Source organism: Ornithodoros turicata, chromosome 4 (genome assembly GCF_037126465.1).
Source record: "Ornithodoros turicata isolate Travis chromosome 4, ASM3712646v1, whole genome shotgun sequence".
Classification (NCBI taxonomy): Eukaryota; Metazoa; Arthropoda; class Arachnida; order Ixodida; family Argasidae; genus Ornithodoros; species Ornithodoros turicata.
Genome location: NC_088204.1, coordinates 11,907,669 through 11,930,814, shown reverse-complemented (window position 1 = coordinate 11,930,814; position 23,146 = coordinate 11,907,669). Strand labels below are relative to the sequence as shown.

Sequence of the window (23,146 nt, the reverse complement as noted above, 5' to 3'; positions counted from 1 at the left end):
ACCGTTATTTATAGAATACAGGCAGTCCTCCCCCCCCCCCCCCACACACACACTCCTAACTGTTCCAGTATTCATAAGTACTCAAGTTAGTATTCCGCGACGAGTCACTAACCCCGACAAAAAGACCGCGTTCAAGAATACGTACATGTGCCGATTTACTTTAGGTATTGACGTTAAGTAACGTATATATGTACCGGAATTTTATGTCGTACGCAATAGATCGACTGAATTTTCAATATTTAATATTGCACGAACTCGAAATATACTGATTTCGTCGGCATTGCTCAATTTCAGCACCTACGTCCTTAACTTCATTCAAGGCTGATTCTGATATGTCCCTATCAGATGTCGGGTTCATAACGGTGCGTTCGTGTACCATGCAGTAACAAGTTTTGAAAAGGAGACTCCGCACCAGAAACGTGTTAAGGTAACAGTGGGACATCAACCCGCACCGTATGATATTTCAGTGAATACAATTTCTCATCCCCAAGTGGCACAGGTAATTAGAAAAAATATTTTCCTTTGAGTGATTAGGCGCTCTTCCACGGAAAAGCAGTCCAGCAACACTGGCCTTCACCTCATCGGTATTCCTCGTGTACGGCTTTCTGTAGGTTTTGTTTTTACCGCTGGCGAATGTTTTAGCACGAAATCGAGGAAGCAGATGACTGGGCACGTCATCCATGTGGCACGAAGAAGTTACAAAGCGCGTGCCCGAAAAACAGCCGGGGGCCCACGCGACACCACCGGTGACGTCACGCAGGTTACAGGAGGTATATAGGAGAGCGAACAAGTTTCGGTTTCGGTTTGAGCTTCCGACGACTGTGCATCCTGGGCCGACTTCACAGGGACCTAAAGCGTCTGAGGAAAACACAGACAGCACAGCTGGCGCCCGGATACGAACCCGGGTCACCTCCATGGTGACCCGGTGTCTCATGGTGGTGGTGTCTCATCGGTGGCGGTGGTGAAGACCTGAACTGCATTTGATAAGTAGCTTCTCGGTGGGTCAATTGTAAGCTTGCTTCCCTACAGTCCTGAAAGTTTGTGTTTCAAACTGGGCGGAGGTAACTTGGAGACACGTTACAAGTTCCTTTCACGCGATCCCCCCCCCCCGCCCTCCCCCCTTCGAATACCGCAGCGAACTATTGCGTATTCAATTCGAATTCCGAACTGAATATGAAATTCGGTATTCAAATTTTGAATCAAAGCGATATCTCTTCTAAACAGAATATGTTTTGGAATGGTTCCAAAGCTTCACTCGTACGCGCAAAAGCACCAGAAGAGAGGGAACGAAAATGGGTGCTGTCTCATACAAACGATTCGCATGTAAATCTCATGTATGTGTGCTGCGTAACCGTACATATGCTGCCCATGTATTCGGTCTGGTTACGCAATATAGGTAAGGAGGAGGAGGAGGAGATAGAAAATAGGCGAGAGAAATACATTTATTGGGTGCCTGTGAATACTAGCTCTCTCTATGTATGCAGAGGGAGATAGTATTCAGGGACCCTAACATTTATTCTTGATCACTGGGGGGGAGGGTAATATACATTTATTTGAAGGAAAGGTCTCACTGTCTACTACTGCCTTATTCTTCTTTCTGCACTATTTCTAGTTTGGGACATTGGTCAGCGCGACAATGGGATAGAGTATCGCCTCTTGCAATGACACACCCCAATAATCACCAAAATAAAGTTGTTGTTGTTTTGATTGGGACACTACACACAGCTACTCACTTCGTATTCGCTTCGGTTTTAAAATTACTACGCGCAGGGCCCTATAGTCGACTTTCACGAAGGATGTTAAATACTGTGTGCCGTATTAGACCTCAGCACACGATAAAGTACCCCCTGGTGAGCGAAATACATCCGCCGAGTGACAACTGTTGCGTCACTCATCCCTGTCTCGTGTTGTCTCGTGCGCTGTCTCGTGGCGTGCAAATCACGATTTTTGCCGTAAGTAGTTTACATACACGCAATACAGAATATAATGCATATATGTAGAGCAGGCAGATTACTTGTTCCAGGACTTCAAAGCTTTATAGTGTTCCTGACGCCCACCGGTTTGACACCCTCACTCCTCCTTTCACTCCTCACTTCGTCGTCCTTTTTTCTTTTCTTGTTTTCTGTATTGCGCAATTACACGAGGAGTTAACTACTATTTTAACTCATTTCATTTCATTCTCACATCACTCGTCTAACTGCCTCGAATTGTCGTTGTTCTGGGGTAGGGTGCCGTACCCAGTGGTGAGACACCCCATATCATTTTCATCATCATCATCATCATCATCATCTATTTGTTGTTGTTGTTATTGTTCCAGTACATCATGCCATCGATCATGTCACTGACACGAAAAAAATTTTGTGTAGCATTTTGGCGCTACGGCTTAGTGTAGGGTTAAATAACCCAATTAACTAATTAATTAAATAAGGTTCATTGATTAAATGAAACTGAAGGTCACCAAAGTATATTCTAAGCCTAATACCTCTAGAGCTCCCCTGACTTTCTTTTATTCATATATTTGGAATCCGTCAAAGGCCCCTACAGGGGCACTACGAACACTTTTACTCACACTTTATTATTATTATTATTATTATTATTATTATTACGAGAGTGACTCAAATGAAAACCTTAATTATTTATTGTGAGGCAAGTCAGGAAATACAGAAAAAATTACACATATATCATTTTACGACGTAGTCCCCATGACATGCAATGCACGCATTCCACCGCTTCGGAAGTCCATGGATACCTCGTAAGAAGGACACATTTTTGTTGTGACTGTAGCCACTCGTGCACCGCGGATTTCACCTCTTCATCGCTTCGGAAATGCTTGTCACCATCGCTTCTTTGAGCCGTCCGAACACATGAAAGTCACTGGGGGCAAGGTCGAGAGAGCAAGGTGGATATGGGAGACATTCAAATTTCATATCCTGGATTATCGCAACCGTTGAACGGGCAGTATGGGATCTGGCGTTGTCATGCAGTAACAATACACCTGAAGTCAGAAGTCCTCGTCGCTAACTCCTGATTCCAGGGCGAAGGTGATTTTGGAGCAGATCCGCATCAGAAGTGCTGGTCGCTGTTACTCCACTTTCCATGTAGTGTACGAAAATTACACCTTTTGCGTCTCAGAAGAGAGTGAGCATGACTTTTCCTGCTGATGGTTAAGTGCGGATTTTTTTTTTCTCTTTTTTCTTCTTTCTCTCTTTTTTTTTTTTTTTTTTTTTTTTTTTGGCGACGAGTTATGGCGCCATTTCTTGCTCGATCTCTTCGTTTCAGGTTGCTGATAGTGCACCCAGGTTTCATCCCCTGTAACAATTTTTTGCAGAAATTCATCACCCTCAACCTGGCGACGGCACTGAAGATCCCGCGATGATTTCAGTTGGCTTAACACCTTCACTACTCGCGCTAATTCACTTCACTAACGCGGTGCAAGGCGGCAATGGACTGGCCATTTTTTCACTTACGCAGCTTCCTCTACTTTTACGTTTCAGAGACACGCTGACACCTGTTAGTCATTCGTCGAACCACACGGATATCTCCTGCCAACTACCAAATCAATCCTACAACGTTTCGGAATTTTATTGCACTTTTAAGGTTTTCATTTGAATCACCCTCGTATTATTATTGTTACTTTTTTTCACTTTTTTGCGTAAGATAACGTCGCCGTTGGAGCAAGCACATAAATTGATGAACACTCGAAAGTATCCGCCTTCGTTACAAAGTCTCACAGGGTCACCGCCCCGAAAATGCACTTACATGAGTCTACCATCCCTAACCTCGGAGTCCGGCTTCTTCCAGGCGGTGCATCACCGAACATTCCGGAGTAGGTGATTAGCGACACTTCGGAAAGTTTCTGAGGCGATTACCGTCGCGGCGGTTTAACGGGAATTCTTTCTCTGAAGCGCTGCCGTGAGGTCATGAACTATTCCGCAGCATTGCGAAAACATGATCGTTTGAAAAAAAAAAAAAAAATTATCGGAATCGCTCTAAAATACGTAGTATTTCTTTTTAAATATACGTGCCAAAGTTTGGAAGACGCTTTCCAACAGAAACTCGGTTCAATACCCTGGAAAGCTTGAGAAATGGGATGTCAACTTGCAGATCCTCATCTAGTGTTGCCGAGAGACAATATACAAATTCCACAAGCCCTTCAGGTATTCCAGGCCATCCCCATATCATCGTCATCATGTATCTCTCTCTCTTTCTCTCTCTCTATCGAAATTAGTTCGATGAAGCGCTGTGCCGAGGTATATTTAACGCAGCCTCGTTGCTCAGTGTGTTCTACTCATTAAATATAACGTATACTAATGACGTGTACACACGTACTTCTTCGTAATTGTTTACATGGCAATACTTATATAGAGTATCGTGAAGCGGACGCCTGTATAGGCACGACTAGAGTCACTGAATAGCTAACTTAGCATAGCTAATAGCTAACTTAGCATAGCTAATAGCTAACTTAGCATAGACTTTAGGCACGACCATGTATAAGAGATACAACATATGTCCTGAGAAGTCATCTCTAGTCCACACAATGTTCGTCGCGTCATTCTGCTCTTCTAACTAAACTTTAGTGGAAGCTCGAGGTAGTTTAACTCACTACAGACGCTGAAGAATGCCCGAAGTATGCTTCAGCAGGCGTCATGCCGTCGCACTTGAAATCGAGCCTAGACACAATGGCGCATAACTCAGGCTATGTAGTAGTCGTCGCTAGTATAGCCTTAATGAACACAATATGCAAGCATTTCGAAGCAAGTCACGCATGACTATTTTATCGCTCGAAAACTGACTCTCGCGTCATCGCAACGTAAAACCAGCACTCGCTGTTTTTAGTAAATGAGTTACATAAAGTGCACCTCTGCACAAAAATAATGTATTCCATGTAGCTATCTCATTTCCGTACTAACTTCACAAAGTGCTTTCGTTTCGAGCGCTTTGACGACGCTCTTATATAGGGAGTGCTGCTCACATACAGAGTATTTTCTCTTTTCTAAGCAGGGTCACTGCCGCGTGTTCGGAATAAATGTGAATGATAGCAGCTTTCAGTGCCTTTCTGCTCTCTTAAGCCTTCCCGTGTGTAGTTTTGTTGAGACGGTACGTTGACTTTTGATAAGTCGCCGGTAATGTGACACTGCGCTCCTAAAAGTTTTCTGCTTGGATGACGGCAGTTCAAATCCTATTATTATACTTGCTGTTATGAGTCTTGTTTGAGCATTTTGTATAAATCCACGCTTTTCTGTTAAGGCTATACTTCACCGTGCTAGATCACGAAATGACTCACATGTACTGTCTGCTGTCTGTACTGTAGATATCTGTTCGAAACGATGAATAATACGACTTCAAATAAAGTTGTTGTTTTTCTTTTCTTTTTTTTTTTCTTTTTTGTTTCTGTTCAGAAAGAACGGAAGGGTACATGACAGCAACAACAATAGATGAATGAAGGAAAAGTGATGTTGACATAGGGTGCTTCCCCTCAGCAATCCGACACATTTTAGAAGACTGCAGCCAGTACGTATGCGAGCGACGGGCCTTTAAATGTCAACTTGAAATGCTTGATCAGAGGCCATTCACCATCTGCAAAGTTCTCGACCCATGGAGTAACCCTGGACATCAGTGCCGTGCACTTGGCGCTTTTCTTTCCTTTCTGAGGGACACCGGCCTCCTTCACGAACTGTAGGGATATCCTTCCCTCGTCATCCACTCATATGAACCTTTTTGGAATGGGGTAGGGTCCTGCACCCAACGCAGGGAAACATCCCACATCATCATCATCCATTCATCTATGTTGTTGTTGTTGTTCCCCGCAGTGGTTGCAGCACCCTGCCCTATATGACACAGGACCATGTCAGAGCCACAGTCTCCATATTATTTTCAGTTTTCAATCCTATCCAAGATCGTGTCCTATATGAGTTTCTATTAAATGGTTTTTGTGCGCTATTGGACCTTCAAAGTTTGGTCGTGCTGGTCTACTCCCTTTTGACATACTCCCACAGGACACCTGTAGAGTGTAATTCGTAATGTATTGTATGGCGGGATTCCATTGCAGGATTACCTAGCAGTCGCGATTGTACAATGTTGTACAATGTGCTTTCAGACATATATCGGCACAGTTCCCTTAGAAGTCGGCCCAGGACGCACATTCCCCCAGGGCGTGAGTCGTGACGTTGCCCACATACGTGAGGCCGACAACGGCAAGCCCTATCACCACCACCACCACCACCACCACCACAATGTTGTAAATAGTTCGGCGTCAATAAAAAAATCTCTCTCTTTCTCTCTCTATCAACGCAGACGCCTCCGAACGTAATTGCTTACAACCGTTTAATTCGCCACGGAGCTGGACAGGTATCCTTTAAAATAATTTGCACGGACACATATAGTTACTCGAACATGATCTCTACGATCCTGTCTCATCGTCAGCATCTATTCTTGTTGCCGTTGTTGTTGTTGTTGTTCGAACACGATCTTCTAAACTGTACGCTCTTCAACTCCGGAATCTCTTTGCGAGTGCCTGAGTTTGGAGACGTACGGCTTTCCCTCAAAACCGTTTTTCTTTGTTGTTGTTGTTGTTGTTGTTGTTGTTGTTTTTTTTTTTCGTGTTGGCGTCGCGAACCAATGAGCAGCGTACGGGCGTGGACAGACGGAAAGAGGACAGCAGGAAGGAGATGGAGACAGGTACATACATAAGCCTTTTTAGTACCTCCTCCATGGGGAGGACAATTTCAATGGCAATTGGATTCTGTGGGTGGACGTTTGGAGAATTGAGGTAGTTCTTTAGGGCAATGAAGAGAGGTCGCACCATTTCGTACAGCGTGGTGGAAGCGTCAACGAAGTCTGGGGACGTCACTTCTGCGACATGTCGTCTAGTAGTCGGTGATTGACTGCTAGGCATGTCGTCTCCCGAAAGTTCGTCTTGAGGGTTCTTCGAGGCTTTGCGGCCAGGAATGGACTTGGGGACTGGACTATGTCCTGGGGGATCGTGATGACTGCCACCGACCGTACCACCAACCGCATTTCCGGAATGGATGCTTTAACGCACGTCCGTGTTTCACGATTTGTTAAACGTGGGATGGCTTTCACCAAGGGGCATTTTTTAGCCTCATGATTCTGCTATCTCGCTTTTGCAAGAAATCACACTAATTAATGAGTTAATTAACGAATTTTAGGGAATTAGTCAGTTGTTGGTGTATACTTTCCTCGAGAGGATGTCCGCCTGTATGGCCGTTGAACTTAACTGCAAAAACGACATCTGTGCTGCTCTCATAGCTTTTTTATAAAAATTCTGTAAAGGCTAAAAAAAACACCCTGTATATATTGCCTTATCCACCACTACATTACCTCGGGAAAAAGCTCAGACAGCACAGTCGGTGGTAGGGTTCGAACCAACCACCTCCCACTCTTCAGCACAACCTTGAAGCTACCACCAAGGAGCGGGTACTTTTATCAACTCGGACTTCTTTCTTTTTTTTCTTTTTTTGCCTAAAAAATCTGACTGGAACCTCTAGCTGTTGAGCAGAGATAAAATACACAACCAAGGAGGAGCTTAGCTAACCGCTTTGCTTATTAATGTAGTGCCTAGTTCCCATTGTATGTTCGGGGCTTTATCGATTTTAATGAGTTTATAGCTTATACGTTAACAAACGCGATTACGCTGGGTCCAAACAAAACACGAGCGCGTCGAGCACAAATAAAAATGCAGCGGACTCCAGTTTCCTTTCTCATTATTTCTCTTCGTTCCCTACCATAATGCAAAAGCAAAAAAAAAATCCCAAGTCCTACTTACTGTTATTACGCTGAGGGAAAGTAAAACGGGTAGGAACACTTTATAACGATTCGAATTAAAACGAACAAGACTTTCGTGCGGAGCCTGCATTTCATCAGGTTACCAATGTAACCTGATGGAGGGCAAGGCCCCGCACGAAAGTCTTGTTCATTTTATTTATAATTGTAATAAAGTGCTCCTACACGTTTTACTTCCCCTTCCATAGAAAGGAAAGACTTTCAGTGTGGTCTCGGGTGACCGCAGAACCTTAGACAAAATGTAGATGGGTAGAAATCCAGCGAACCGGTAGAGACGTAAGAAGGGAGGAAGGACAGAAGCCGCCGATATTTCGGACAGAGACTGTTCTTCTTCTGGGCACCGTCCTCATCATTGGCATGGTATTTAAAGGGCTAGGTGTGACGTGTATAACGGTTCATGCGAATTGTGGGTCAACAGCCCGGAGGGAAGAAAGGGTCTGGCATGATGTAAAGTAACTGTTCTGAAGATGTAACGCACAAACTAAGGAACATAACACGCTCCGAGGAAAAAGAGAAAATTGGGGAGCATAGCTGCAACTTAGAGTCTGCTACATTGCAAATAGTCTCCCTGACCCTCAAATTTAATGTCCAGTATTGCAACTACTTCCTAAGCTCGGCGTAAGCTTATATGTATGTAGAGGACTAATGGCCCTGGCCTGGCAATGTATCGAATCCCGAAAAATAACCAAAGTTACCCTTTTTGCCCTTAGTGAAAAAAACTCCTAAAATTACTGTTTTTTCTCTAGACTAAAAAAATTACTCCTTTTTTCCCTAGAGTGTCATCATCATCATCAGTGTATTTGTTGTTGTTGTTTTCGCTAGAGCGTATAAGCTATAAGTGGTCCGGAAACCTGACCTAGTACTACCTTATAAAGGTCTCAAAGACAGCACCTCTGTTTCAAGAAAGGAGCGGCAGGACGTATACCTCTGAGAGTACACAATATCTTTCAGGACCAGTGATCTCCCCACAGAAATCGACATGTGGGGATGTGCCGGGAGGGGGGGGATATGTTTATTGAAAAAAAAATAGGGAAGGGGTGTGTCGGGCTTCCAAGGGGAGTATGTGTTTATCAGTGTATGTATTGGTAGGCGAGCTGTATTTTGCCATATCAGAAATTTTAGGGGGGTGCAAAAAAACACGGATGGTGTACACCCCACCCCCTCCCCTTGGTGGGTGGAATCCCTGTCAGGGCACCGTTCTTGCAGTCTGCGAGGTTTCTTTACGTAGGAGTCCCCTAGAATATGTTTGTTTACAGACCTCGGTCTGCTCGCAATTGCAAGAGGAACTTTGCCAATATCCAAGAATTAAAGGCATCCAATACGGTGCTGCACTTTCAGACGCGATGAGAAATTTAGGCGCGGAATGCTCCAAGTCATATAGTAAATATACAGAGGGAATTAAAAACAGGCAACAATTCCATCGTCTGTTTATCTCTAGTTACAGGGTCATGTTAACGGAAGCGCAAGGTTAGAGGACATTAGGTACATTCCACAATGGACTTATTAAGACACTTTTCTCTGGCTCATTTGACTAAACGGTTAGTGCCTCTGTTAACCAATCACCAGATTCGTGAAAAATATTCACTAGGCATGCTTGCCCGTTTTAAGTCACTTTTTGCTGGTTGTGTGTCCGCCTATACTGATTCCAAGGTTACGGGTTCGATCCCTGCCGAGGGCGCCACCAGCCTGGTGGCGGGTACAAGTTCCTTAGAAACCGCGAGGGACGTTAATTACGATGCGCAGTGTGCTGAGCTTTTGGCGCACGTTAAATAGCCCTCAGGTGGACAAAATTAATCCGCAGGTCGATCACTGTGGCGTCGCTCACGATCATAGTTGTCTCGCAACGTAAAGCCACGAATTACCACGTAAAGTCGACTTACAAATTGTGAATTAGAGCCGACTTACGAGGTTGCAAATTAAAGTAGACTTAAGTCGACTTGCAGCACGAATTACCAACGTAAAACCACGAATTACCAACGTAAAGTCGACTTACGAATTGCGAAGTCGGTTACGACATTACGACGTTACGAATTAATTTCGAGTTACGACGTTACGAATTAAAGTCGACTTAAGTCGACTTGCAGTACGAATTACTAATGTAAAGTCACGAATTACCACGTAAAGTCGACTTACGACATTACACTTACGACGTTACGAATTAAAGGCGACTGAAGTCGACTTGCAGTACGAATTACCACCGTAAAGCCACGAAATAAGTCGTCTTGTATGGCTCGCCATTCATCATCATCAGTGTATCTGTGGTTGTTGTTGTATATAGCTCGTACAACGGTTCAAAAGCAATCTCAAAGGCCGACAAGACTACCGTATTTTCACGCGTATTAGCCGCACCGCAGATAAGCCGCAGGACTCGTTTTTAGATACATTTTGAAAATGTTTTTGCAGATAAGCCGCACTCGCAGATAAGCCGCGGGTAATACGACGCGACTGCTTTGTGCGCTAAACCAGTGATGCACAAACAAAATCAATAGAGACTTTCAACGCTCGTCGACGGCGTACTCCCTGCCAGCTGCCCTGTTCCCGTACTGGTTCGCGACGTCGACGACTTTTGGTTTGAAGCCGCTGTCGTAGCTGTGCCTCCGCTTTGGAGCCATGCCTTACCTCTAACTGCCGTGCCCGTGCCCACGAATGCTGCTGCTCAGGTCAAATGAGAACTGACGCTTAGCTGAACACATTTTATCCCGATGTCAGGTGTATTGAACCCTTCCTGCCGACAAACGAGACCGTGGGGAAGGCCATAAACCCTGTGGTCCACATTCCGGTGTCGGCATGATGTATAACAAAGGAGGTCAGTTCTAGAGTTCTACTAAGATTGGATTGTGCCCTTGTTATGTGTGTGTGTGTGTGTTTTTTTTGTGGATTGATGAATTAGTGGTGTTCCAGGACGCGGTGTTAGGAAAAAAACATGAGGCACTGTCGGCCCTTTCGTTTAATCCGGGGTATGGGGAAAATACCAGGGAAAAATAGCCATCAGATAAGCCGCACCCGTGGATAAGCCGCAGAGCGTCCGCGAAAAAAAAAATTCGCGCATAAGCCGCGGCTAATACGCGTGAAAATACGGTACATATATGACGTGTTAAACGTTTACGACAGAAAACTGGAAAGCGTCCTGTTTCCATGGTCCATGCACTTTACACCACGAAAGCGATTTTGAAATGTTTGAAATGAAGCGGTCGTGCTGCAGCAGCGCATTAATGTTATTGACGGTGATGTGCGCTGAAATTAACTTTCAGAAACATAACCCTACAATGACACCTTGATGGATTGGACCCTATAGGGTGGATTTTTTTAAGAGCACGGGGAAGTTGCCATGACACCTCTTTTGTCAAGGAAAGGTCGCCGTTGTTGCCACGTCGTCTTCTCGCGTGGAACGACATGCTCTCTATATTGGAAATGCTGATGGATATGCTGATGTGCTTTCCATGTGAGATGCACGTTGCGAAAGGAGTGCGTGAACTTTGAGAAGTAGCACTCGCAATAGTATACTATAAATGACGTTGACACCTTCGTGCTTTATCCCATGGGAAACGATCTTCGATCTTGCAAACGACGAATCTTACCGATGGCATTCTTCGTGCCCTATTGTAGTAGGCCATGGATTTGCTGTCTGTGACACACAGTATGCTGCTGCCGCTATGTAGGGGAAAGCGGGGCAATGCGGGAAAAATTATCTGTTGGACCTGTTGGTGGCGTCATGATCACCCCATGCAGAATGTTCATGGAGCAGGACCAGGCGCCTCTTATGGGCGAAATTTCATGTCGGTGCACGGAGGTGTTGGATGTTAGTAAGTATAAGTAACGTTTGTCACTGGTGTCACTACAATGGTGCACAATCACATAAAATCTGCAAGTTATAAAACAAATTATAGTTGCACCGAATTATGACCGGTAACTTCAAGCAACGGTTATGCTGTAAAGATCTAACAGCAGGAATTCCCACTTTTGCAGTTATATCAAACATGTAGTGCTTTTGATTGATCGACACTCTGTGAAGGGCAAAGTGGAAAATCGTGGCTGTTTTTGTTCCCTCTAGCTCCGACAAGAACTCTATAGATATCTTAACAAAAATGGATACTTATTCCTGACGTGTATAGACTGATAGCAGATGGCTTCGAACTTATAGATAGACTGTGGCCTGCGAGACCCATAACATTTTACGGCTACGCATCATGTACTCTTCAAATAAAGTTTTCATTCTCGTTGTAAGAGAGTGTACACACTGTCCACGTGGCCCTCCCCCGGGGCAAAGTGAAAAATTTCTGTTAGTTTGCAACATACTTTTATAGAATGCATCTAATATAGCGCGATATGGTACACTAATGGTGTTTTGCCAACAGATCAAAGTCTCTCTTTTTTTTTAGTGTAGAATTCTGTGTGCCCATGCGCATTAACATGTTCAAGAAAAATATTGAACGTTAGTATAACCGCATTGCTCCACCTTCCCCTACGTTGATTGCTAGTATAGATGATAGTGATACACAAATAGTGTTCGCATTCGACATTGCGACATGTAGCTTTGTTAGTCTTGAATTCATTCCGATTATCTTCCATTTAAGTATAGTTATTGTAGTCAATCCTGTGTACCCGGTTATGTAGCTAGCAAGCATTGTACTGCTATTCGTAGAATATCTGTGTATTCCATACGCCTTCATATCATTCATACCAACTCACAGGCAATGGAGTAGGTAAGATCCCATAACATCGTCATCACGTCTTTGTTGCTGTTGTTGATTACTCTTGTGCTGTTATTCGAAAATAAGTTTTCTGTGGAACTGTCACTTTTCCTTCGTTTTGTATAATAGATTAGCCCTTGTGTCTAGAGGTGATTGCATTGTGCTAGCGGCCACACATCCAAAAGGACGAAGTGAACATAACATGGAAGCGTCGGCTGATAAACAGCTTGCTTTAGCAAGGGTGCTATTTCATTCAATCATCTCATGTTATGTCATGTCAATCATGTTACAGGGCATACCTCAGGACCTACGACTAATAGGTGAACTCCTCACGACGTGAAACGCAGCACCATATTAAACTCTGACAGCATTCTTTGGACTTTTACGTAGAATTTTCATGGGCAATACCACAGTTCGGAACCCACTAGAAAATAAATGTCGGCTCACCTTTGCCACGATGTCACGGAATGATGCCACCGATGCTTTCGAAAGTAATTGTCCCTGACTTTACTCTAGATCGTTCGCAGTCGGCGCGTGCAACAACTCCGCATTCCGTAGATATCACATAAACCTTTCATCACATAAACCTTTCATCACATAACATAACAAGAATGTTTCGAAACAAAAGAATACAGGTTCCTTTCTTTTCGCCTCTTTGCATTGCTTCGTTTCTGTCCCGTTATTACGACGTTGTTCTTTGAACAATGTTGCATCTACTCACATACAATGTAATTTTCATTTTGCATAACAGATCGTCTTCGGTGCTATTTCTCTGCTACTACATGCAACTGCGAAATTCCATCAATTGCATCTCATATTTCGTGGGCGCCTCTTGTTGCGACAGAACTGCTCTCTATTCAATGGCAGGCATGATTCGTTTTTCCGGTAGTGCTCAATACGGATACAGTTTTCCCAGAACCACCTTATAAGCAGAAGATGCCGGCTTCTTGCATTGCAGTCAGAGCGTAAGGTAATATTCGGATTGCAAGCTCTGCTTCAAATGCAGCGAGCATTTGTCTCGTACGTGCACGCTGTTGGAGATGTTTCTGTACCGCACTCGGGGAAACGAGTACCCGTAACGCGTGCCAGACTTGCTTGCTTTTGTAATGTTGTCTTTCCAATCGCAGGAGAGTAACAATGCGTGTGTCTGTTGTTGTCGGAGAGTGGTATCCATAATATATGATTCCCCTACGGCACAACACAACTAATATCCTCTGGTTTAGCGATTTTCTGAACCGGTCAGTTCGTTGAGGTGAAGTCTGCAAGTCTTTAGTACAGCCGCCGTCAGAGTTAACCGTAACGCGCGAGCGCGTCACCTGCGCAGCCACTATAGCACCGCGAAGCGTTGGCCTTTGGGTTGGAGACTGCATCCCAGGCATATAGGTTCAAGACTGCACTCTAAACAATTTTACACCTTAAAGGGTGTAAAAGAACATGTGCATGGCGCGCACCTTTTAAGGTGTAACAGAACACCATCAAGAAATCAAGGGTGTAATTGTATGGAAGGGTGTAATGTAACCTGCAAACCATAGAAGAGGAAGCTGGAAATTATTACAGCTTCACTGCGAAAATATAGTGTTTCTAGTTTTTTACAGAAGGCACATGCTTGGTACTTAGGAGTGTCATTGTGGCTATCTTGGCATCACTCTTCGGTCACAGCCATGCAAAATATTCTTTAAAAAGTCAAGAATATACTTTTCTCACACTGCACTTGTAATACTTTCCAGGTATACTACTCAGCTGTACCCTGTGTGAAGCAAAAATAGGACATTGCAGACACATGTTGCACAGCACACACATGTTATAGGTGATTGATGTGGGTATATGCGGGCATCATACATATCAGACACAATCACAGGAACTGAATAGTTATGCTTTTATTAGGTTGACATTATGCCATGCAGCATACATATCCTACATTACGTAGGCATGAAGGTATTCAAACGTATCACTTAATACAGCTTTATCACATAGTAGTAATTTTATATTTTCCAGTCATCTAACCTTGAGGGGTTAGATGACAGTGTGCCAAATGTTGAGTAACTGTGCATTTGGTCTTTATATCACAACTTGTATCACAAGCTTAAGTTCTGAGTACCACAAGCACTCCAACACTACACAGGAACAGGAATACATTTAGCCTGTGTAATGGAGCCTGTCCCACCTCCAAATACACCCTCTGTTGCACCCTCATCACACCCTCCTGACAATGTCTCATAAAAGGGTGTAATTCACCATAGTTACACCCTCGAAAATTTTCAAGCCAAGGTTCTAGGGTGTAAAATAGGTGTAATACATGAGAATACACCAATTTTACACCTTTAAAGGTGTGAAAATATTTAGAGTGTGGGTTGGGGGAGACGTACACCGCCACATGACAGCGGTTCTGTATGTTCGGTTAAGCGGTTATCGCACCCACAATCAGTCTCTGCTTCGCACTCAACATCCCATTACATCATCATTACTGATTTGTTGTTGTTGTTGTTGCTTCGCACTCGCGCTCACCACCGGCGTGTGGAATCAACACGACCTAGATACAGAAAGCCTGCTTACTCCTCGACGTAACAACTAGGAGTCAGCCAATTAGGATCGTGTTTTCAGCGGCCGTAGCCAATCACGGACATGCTTTCAGCGGTCGTGCCCATGAAGACGAGCCACCGTCGGCTTCATGGGCAGCAACTGTCGTCTGTGAGTAAACATCCCCCGTACTAAATCGGAAAACGAAATAAAGCGCAACATGGTCCCATATATTTCTCAAGACCGATTGAAGCGTGTTGCACTCTTAGTCTACAGGTTCAAATTTGCGAAGTTAGCTGCAATCATTTGCGAGTTTCGCAGAACGGCGAATCGCGGTAGCAGACAAATTCTGGCTTTATGCGTCGACGTAGCGAAGGAGGGAGAGGAGGTAAGAAGCAGGCCTTCTGTATCTAGGTGGCTTTGGTTGAATGCGCGCTGCGACCTAATCTCGAACTCAGAGGCCAACGCTCCGCGGCGCTGGCGTCTGCGCAACGCGATATGTGCGTGCGTTACACTTAAGTGTGACGGTGGCTGTACCGTGGAAACTAACGGAGGAAGCTTGGTGACATAATGAATTGTTTTAGTAACGCGTCCAGTGTCTGGTTAGATGGGCGATGTCTGCGAAACCTATATAAAGAGTTCTCAACTGCAGCTCGTCTGGCAGGGAGTCATGATCACGGTTGCACTCAAGGGCACAACAGTGTTCTCTTCTATAAAAGAAAAAAAAAAAGGAGTTAGCTGGGCCCTACCGTGTTCTACGAAAATTGCAGGAAGACACAACGTATGTTACCTCATGTCGTATGGCGTAGCACACTTGCGGGTAACATACGGCACACCGTAGTTAACGACCCACGCGGAAGACGGCGTGTCAAAGCAACTTGTACCCCGCCGCGTCGTCGGCCAGGTTCGAACCCGCAGCTTTGGGACCAGTAGGCGAACACCCTGCCAGCTGAGCCACCGAGGCCGGTCTCTGTATTTTGTATTTTGTACTCGCATTTATTTCGCATTCAAGGTGTAAATAAACGTCACAGCCGCCATTATGCATTAGAAGTTTAGCAGCATTAACTGAGATAGAAATGCTAATTTGACCACAAAGTTCTTCGTCGGAGCTACCGATGGAGCTCGAACAGTTCAAGCAAGTCGATGATTATAGGAAGAATGTCGTACGGAAAAAAGACATGTACTATGTCTTCACTTGCCACGGCAACACGCAATACCAACGTCCATAAAGCAATTAACGCCGTTGCTTTATGGATGTTGGTATTGCATGTTGCCGTGGCAATGGCGGCGCGACAATATCGCCGGGACATTACAGACAGGTCCTTGTTGCACGCCGTATAGATCCAACTTTGTCGTTTTCCCTCCCAGGCCGTTTGCCCAGCTGTCTCTTTTCCCTTCCGCATCGACTTCGCCTCAATATGGTTTTCACCCCGCAGTTCAGACACAGACTAGGGTATGCTTCAACCAGCTCGTTTTCCAACTGTAGCATGGTGGCAAGCATTCAACACGTCCTTATCGACTACACTCTATACAGTTCGAAGAGAGTAATGGCCCAGTCACAGCTGCCCCGTATAAACAACCAGCCGCTCAGCCTTGCCGCAATCTTGAGTCCTTGTTCTAACCCTGTGCAGCACCGTCAATGCCTGCACTCATTCGATCTGTTCTTGACGTCTACTAGCCTGACTCATCTGACATCATGGCTTTTGCCATGAATGCGGAGATGTGAGCTTTAGCACTATACATCTCCGGTGGCCGACCAGATGAACTCCTATCCCCATCAGTTACGACGCACCCGCGCGTGTGATATTTCATTTGCGCGTGGCATGTGTGTGTGCGAGTGTGTATGCCTCATCTTATTCATCGTCATCCCACTCATATATTAGCCCACAAGCACTGAGGTATGGTACCGCAATTGTTGCGTATGTATGGCGTATAGTCAACCGCTCGTACTTTTAACGACGCTTGCAATCGTTAGGGAACATCATCGGTACGTGTCCAGCCTATACGGAAGTCCTGCGATGTATGGCACATCGGTGAAACTTTCACGTACCTCTCGCAATAAAGCTCAGGTAATGCATCTACCCTGGACGAAACAAAAAACATGCGATTACCTATTTCTTCGTTAACCATATCACCGTCACCACGAACACTGCCTGCACACGATGCCTCGTTCGTCCTTCTAATTTATCTTCGCCCTGGCTTTTACAACCTCAAGGCCCATTATCATCGGACGACCACACATTCAGTTCTTGTCGTTCCTTGCTGGGTAGAGAGGCCATATATCTGCAGGATAGCTCTATGTATATGACCCTGCGTTATGCCCGACAGCTAAGCCTGCTCCGTTACGTTGATCCTTCCCGTCTGCAGCGCGCACTACACCGAGCCTTCGTTCGAACACCCGCCTGCCATCATTTTTTTACGGCTCCTAGCTACTTTGTGAAAGTTTCTGCTCAGTTCTCTCAGCTTCATTCTAGATCATGAATAGACCACATCCTGATGATGATGATGATAGGAGAAAAAAATGGAGATGTGAGCCCAAGACCACACCCTCTTAGTGGCGATGTCTGCTTTGCTGGTAAAGGAAGTAAAGTTAAGTAAATAAGTAAAAAATAATAAAGTAAAAGTGAAGTAAGGACTGTCTGCCTTTTGTGATAGTGACAGGGCACTTATGCCCACAGCAGCGCCAAGTATTCAGAGCGATGGAAACATATATTTATCCTGTTCCTGTCCTATTTCGCATAGCGCTCGTCACATTCCAATGACCAGCGCCCGTGGTATAGTGGTTAGTGCGGCCGCTTTCAGCGCCGAGACTAGGAGGCGACACGGATTCGAATCCTATCGCCGGCTGTGTTGTCTGAGGTTTTCCCTGGATTTTCCGAAGACTTCCCAGACGAATGTCGGCACAGTTCCCCCTGTGGACGATGCCACGAGGAATACCGTGCTAACTGATGAAGTGCTGTGTGCAGCCCTGGAAGCTGACTTTAGACTGGCAGAACTCGGCGGCGCTTGAAAATAAAGGCGAGGCAAAATCATCGCCTGGTCCTGACGGTATCACCTATCAGCAATATGTCCATCCTGTCCATCATCGCCCACGAAGCCTTGTTGCGCATTATCAATAACAGTTGGAAAGAGGGAAAACTTCCTTCCAGTTGGAAGGTCTGCCAGGTCATTCCACTGCTGAAACCTGGAAAATTCCCCAGAGACTTCGCATTGTTCAGGCCTATAAGTTTGTCGAGCTGCGTCTGCAAAGTTATAGAGAAAATGGTACTCAGCCGCATAGAATGGTCACTAGAGAACGACAAACTGCTTCCAGAATGTACGCCTGGTTTCCGAAAGGGCCGATATGCTATGGACTGAGTATTGGATCTGGTGACTTTTGTGGAACATGAACGGGCTCGTCATCGTATCGCTGCGGCTGCCTTTTTAGATATCAAACGAGCGTACGACACGGTAGCTACAACCACGCCCACTATGCTCTGTACAGTCGAAGGATCCGCAGTCGATCCCTCCGTTGGATTGCAGACTACCTCACCGACAGGAGAGCGTATATGCGATAGTGGCGATAGTGATCATCATGATCTTTCAAGCGGAGGACCCCAGGGCGGTGTCCTGAGCCACCTGCTTTTCAACGTGGTTATGGCAAGATTACCAAGTTGTCTGCTCAAAAATGTGCACATTAGCATGTACGCCGGCGACATATGTCTATGGTCTTCCGTAGAGCAAGTACCAGCATTGCAGCAGCGCCACAGCGGTGAAGCACCCCATCTCATCGTCATCATTTATTGTTGATGTTGTTGTTCTTGTTGTTGCAGCAGCGACTCCAGAATGCAATAAATTGTACAGTTTCTTTTTTAACCGAAAGGGGCATGGATGTATCCGCAGAGAAGACTGTTTTCCTTCCCTTTACTCGTAAAAAAATATCACAGTTTCAATTGAGACTTCATGACCAGGCGATAAAGAGGGTGTCCCATTACCGGTTCTTGGGAATAGTTATTGATGCACAGCTTTCATGGGCAGCTAACATCAATCATATTAAGGGCAAAGTCAACGCACGAGTCAACATTATACGTCGTATAACGGGCTCCCGCTGGGGAATGTCGACGAGGACCCTATAGTCTCCATACGTAGTACACTAACACGGCAGATCCTCGCCTACTATCTACCCGTCTTACATGGGATATGCGACTCATCTGAGAAGATGCTGCAAAGCATATTAGCCAAAAGCCTCAAGGTACGCCTAGGTGTGCTTCGTGCCGCCACTAATGTACTATTTATTGCAGAGGCCAGAGAACTTCCAATAGGCATTCTGCGAGCGCAAGAAACAGTGCGGCACTATACATCCGTCTCTGCATGCGGCATCACAGATATCCACCAGCACGCAAAGTTGTGCGTCGAAACTTTCGTTTCCTCACAGCGATTGCTCCACATCATAGAGCTTTGCCAAAAGCAATCCCTCCACAATCGAACTAGCATCCCCCTTGGACATTTATGGCACCTAAAATATGTGTAACTGTGCCCGGTGTGCACCGAAGGTCAGCTCTGCCATCCGCTGCGCTGAGACAGTACTGTCTATCCATGATGGAAAATAGCCACAACAGGACAGCTATTTTCACCGATGGATCGACGACTGCAGCTGGGTCTGCGTCTGGCTTTGTTGTCTCCGAGCACAACAGGGAAGGAATGGCAAGTCTATCCCACAGATCACCCTCAACAACGGCAGAGCTAGTCGCCATACTACTCGCTCTTCAATATGTGGTTGCATACCCGTCTGCAGCGCAATGGATCATATATAGCGATTCAAAGGCTGGACTACAAGCAATAATGTCATTCCTGCGTAATGGGTGTATGGTACTCGTAGTCCACGACGTTCTGACAGTGTACATGCAATTCAGGGATGCTAGCCATGACATCATCCTTCAGTGGATTCCTGGACATGCAACCATACGGGGGAATGCAGCGGCTGATGAAGTCGCGGATCTGGCACATATGTCCTCATCAAATCATCGAGTACCGTACTCCAAAGCCGATGTGCAAGACATATTGAGGTCTCTTACACAGACTATGACTAGGTAGCAATGGCTACAAGGCGACTGGAATTCCTCGTTGCCCCATCAAGTTGGCCCGCGGATCTGAAATATAGATTTCCGTCCACGTTACCTCGGTCTATCCAGACGCTCTTGCACAGGTTCCGTCCGAACGTGCCATACGGGCGCCAATTCCTCCATAAAATTGGGAAGGCAGATTCAGTGAAATGTACACTTTGTGCAACCGTGGAGGACACTGAGCACGTTCTCGTGCACTGTTCTGGATACGCACCTCAAACGGCTACCATGAAATCTGCTCCCGACCGACTGGACAACCGCAACTTTAACCTCGTAACAGTGCTGGGTCCTTGGCCACCTGACAAGAGAGATGCTGCCTTGTCAGCGCTTGTGACATTTATTCAGAGGTGTGCGTTGGAGTCAGTCTATTAGGACCATGTAATTCATTGTGCACTACGCTAACCGGTGATTTGGCCCTTGGCCGATAGTTATCGCGAAAGCGGGGGAGGAATTCTCTTTTATTTTATTTTTTATTTTTTTTGCCTTTGGGGTGGGGGGGTCTGTTTAAGGGAGTAGCCAAATTTGTCGTGTGACGAATTCAACCCCTCCCTAGTATTTTTTTCTTCATGAACATCAACACGAACAACAACAAATAAGTAATGATGATGTAATGGGATGTTTCACTGCTGAGGCGGCACCCTATATATCTAATTGCTCGAGGAGGAGAAGATTGTGAACGATGGAGAATGGACAAACCACATCCACTCACTCACTCATTCTTGGCTTTTGTGGTTTTCATGTGTTTGTCCTTTCTTCTGTGTCCCCAAGCTCCAGAACATCAATTTCCATCTTACACTTGCTCGCACTGCTGCAAAATTCTCAGTAACATGAGCAGGACCTGAGTTTGCTGAAGCACCCGTGCGCGATACTAGGGTTAAGACTTGTGCCCGTTACTCGAAAAAAAGTAATTGATTACCGTTACCGTTACTTCTCTGGAAAAAGTAATTGATTACCATTACCAATTACTCGACTTCAAATGTAATTGAGTAACGAGTAGAAAAGTAACGCGTTACTTCGGTCGTTACTCTGCATTCACGCAAATTATAACCGTCTTTGTGTGCCTCAGAAGAAAAAAAAAGGTTCAACAGCGGGACAGCTGAAATAACAAGACAAACAAAAACACGTAGGACAAGGAGATCTGTACGCCCGGGAAGACGTTGATCCGATTGTGGAAGAGCATTGCGTGGAACTTCCCCATGACTCACTAAACCTCCAAAGCTTCAGGTACCATCGCACTGGTGTAGGAAGAGATTAGGGAGAGAGACTCTGATATTCCAGAGCGTTATTACAATGACCTCCGCTTGCTATAGTAGAAAAGCCCAACAAAGGCTGATGGCACCAGGGGCCTGACCTGGGGCAGAACATCTGAAAGATAAGCTAATCTTTGCCGGAAAAATCAGTTACTGAGTAATAGATTACTCAGAAAAGTAATTGATTACTCGAAAAATTACTTTGACAGTAAAGTAACTGATTACTCGAAAAATTACTCAAAAAGGCAATTGATTACAAGTAACGCAATTACTAGTAACGCGTTACGCACAAGTCACGCCGAGACTGGGAGGTGACACGGGTTCGAATCCTGTCACTGGCTGTGCTGTCTGAGGTTTTCCCTGGGTTTTCCGAAGACTTTCCAGACGAATGCCAGCACAGTTCCCCCTGAAGTCGGCCCAGGACGCATACTAACCCCCCTGTCCCCCCACTCCGTCCTGCTGTCATCTCTCCATCTGTCCACGTCTGTAACGCCGCTCATAGCCACAGTTGCTTCGCGGCGCTAACACGAAATTTAAAAAAAAACGCATTATCCATGCTCGCCTCGCTGCGTAATTCTCAGTAACCTGAGCAGGACCCGAGCTTGCGGAGAAACGCTCCCAGGATATATATCAGGGTTAATGTATAACGGCAACGCACTATATCGTTGGTTGCACCTCTCAGAGCTTGGGTGCACGGACGGACGGACGTTGGGTGACGGACGGATTGACCGTGCAGCGATCTAGCCAGGGGAGCAGTGTCACAAAAGCCATATTGAGAGGAGGTTCTCTGTCGCTGCCACTGCCAGTGGAGTGTCACAAAAGCGGTGCTCCGTTTTCTACGTGATGCGGGACTCCTGGGCTCCCTGCGAGCCGGGTTTCTTTTCATTTTTACTTCTTGTTTTTATCTTTTTTATGCATTTATTTATGTTTTTTTTTTATGTTTGATTTCCTTTTTTTTTGCGGAATAGCAAGGCGGCGTGCTGCATGGCTGACCTTTCCCCTTTATCTTTCCTTTTTTTTTTTTTTTTTTGTGCCAATAAATCCCTTCCCCCCCCCCCCGCCCCCCGGTTGCCCTGCTGCGCATTTCAGCGAAAGGAAGCCTAAAAATCGTTGTTGTTGTTAAAGGAAAATTTATTAAACTCAAGAACGGAATAAGAACTGCTACTTCCCACGTTAGTTGACGTACACCTTACATACACATATGCTTACAAACCACTCTAGACCCACTACTTCACACTTCCTTACATACAGTACAAACATACATACAGTACTCCCTAAGACCACCACCCTAGATGTCTGCGATTATGTACAGTATGGAATGCAGTACATAATAAGTAGGAATATATACACAGGTGCAGAGTATTTACAGGGCAAATAAGAGCACGTGAACGACGTTCATGGGGGCGCACCAGAGACGGTCACACACCCATTGTGATACAAGATCGAGGGCTGATACCAATCGTTGTTCGCGAGGGTTCCAGATTTGCTGCGCAAACCATGTATAGTGTTGTTATTGACGGATTGGTGGGTCTATCTCTGGAAGTGGGATAGATTGACCTTTACAGGGCGAGGCCCCGCTGCCGTATAAAGAAAGGCGCAGACGCACGTATCTATCATGCTGTCGTTCAATTCCATGACCTCTCGGAGGAAAAGGGTAATCAAACTCTATAGCACTACCTCCATTTTCACCGTCCCGGAAACCTATCCTCCAGAGGAGTATGTTACGTGGTATGATTGATCACGTCCCGATATCCGCCCCAGTGATCGATCGCCATTCCTTTGG

General features: G+C 45.4%; 2 protein-coding genes across 2 annotated transcripts in view; one reads left to right on the top strand and one right to left on the bottom strand.

The window, feature by feature from the left end:
- Window positions 1-3,562, bottom strand: part of LOC135391059 (lysosomal protective protein-like) — a 133,398-nt gene extending 129,836 nt beyond the window's left edge. Inside the window, exon 1 of the mRNA XM_064621148.1 lies at window positions 3,557-3,562. The gene's annotated coding sequence lies outside the window, so the exon portion shown is untranslated. The remainder of the gene's footprint in view (window positions 1-3,556) is intronic.
- The window catches only part of LOC135391056 (cholecystokinin receptor type A-like), a 121,705-nt gene that overhangs the window by 6,676 nt on the left and 91,883 nt on the right, over window positions 1-23,146 (top strand). The gene's annotated exons all lie outside the window — the stretch shown is intronic.